Genomic DNA, 1,458 nt, shown 5'->3' with positions numbered 1-1,458 from the left:
CTTAGGCTTAGGGGCCCAACCTAGACCTTTTGAATATCCGGGTCGTCTACCTAAAACCGTCTCACAGATTTCATCCCCTATTAGTGGTTGAGAACCTTCTACAGTGGTGCTGGATTATAATTCCAACATTTGATGCTAGACATAATAATTAAATGGGTAAGAACGAGCGACTAAAGTTAAAAGTGAAAAAAAAACACGACAGTAAAGAAAATAATGTTACATGTGCACTTTTAGCTGCCTCGTTCACAAACTTGCCACCTTTAGAGTGTGTTTCCCTAAATAGGTCAACACGTTCTATTTCTCGACCCTCCTTTGCCTGCAACTCTGTCTGAATTTGCAGGAATGACTTCGATCCACCTACGTGGTCGCATGTGTTACCACTGGAGTTTTAGTCAAAGTGGGAGTTTGAACGGTAATTTCTCTCTATTCTTCCTGTTCGTCACAAACATTTCCTACATTTGAAGAAAAAAAATATGTCAATAGTGTGATGTATTAGTAAATACAGCAAATGATACACGCCATAAATTTGTACCTGAAATGCTTCACTCTCGAAACGGTCACACAAAAAGTACCAATCTTCTAGCCTATTTTTAAGCCAACTAGGCAAATTGGCACGTGCCTGCTGAGGATTTCCACATTTTCTGTAATGTCTGTGCAAATCTACTCTAAATTCTTTGAACAAGTTTTGCATTTGATGTTCTATAAAACGGTTAAGTCGTTGACTGGACAGATCAAGTTTGAAATGAGCCTACAAAAGAGGGAGGGAAGAATTAGCATAGATGATGGTCATGACTGTAAAAGAATAAACTTATAATTACTTACCAATAATTGACTTTTAGCCAATTCTATGAACTCGTTTGGAACCTCAGGTTAGGCGTCAACTTTACGGACGCTATCAGCGGAGGAAAAGCGTATTGCACATTGGTACATTCTCAACAATTGTTAAAGAAATAACAGACTATCGCAAGTACGTTTCAAACTTTTTCCTTTCTAAATTATAGGGTATCTCCTTTGATATAATATTTTAAATGATCAATTTTGTAGGCAACATTTGAAGTTAATTCGTCGTGAAACTCAAAGCGCCTCTGACTTATATATAAAATATCAACGCAAATTTTTCAATTGGTTTAAAATCTCAGGGTATACATAATCATTTGTAGGCAACAGAGAGGGATGATTCATTTTTCGTATTCATTTTTAATGTATAAGTAATTATCAGGTTTCTACAACGGCGCGAGAGAGAAGATATCTCAGATGATTTCTTTTCACTTGCAATAGAACCTTCGTCTGAGGTGCGCTCTTACAATGAATGCATTGTTAATGGGGTACGATTTCACACTGTAGAACGTGATAATCGTCGAGCTACACAAAATAGTGGAGTCCTAGTGGTCCGGGAGATCAGTGAGAACACAAGTGTGGATAACAATTTCTACGGTGTTGTAGACGACCAGTATTCAG

This window comes from Benincasa hispida, chromosome 4 (assembly GCF_009727055.1).
Source record: "Benincasa hispida cultivar B227 chromosome 4, ASM972705v1, whole genome shotgun sequence".
In the NCBI taxonomy this organism is placed as follows: Eukaryota; Viridiplantae; Streptophyta; class Magnoliopsida; order Cucurbitales; family Cucurbitaceae; genus Benincasa; species Benincasa hispida.
The sequence above is the reverse complement of the archived record's forward strand: the minus strand, read 5'-3'. Positions refer to the sequence as shown.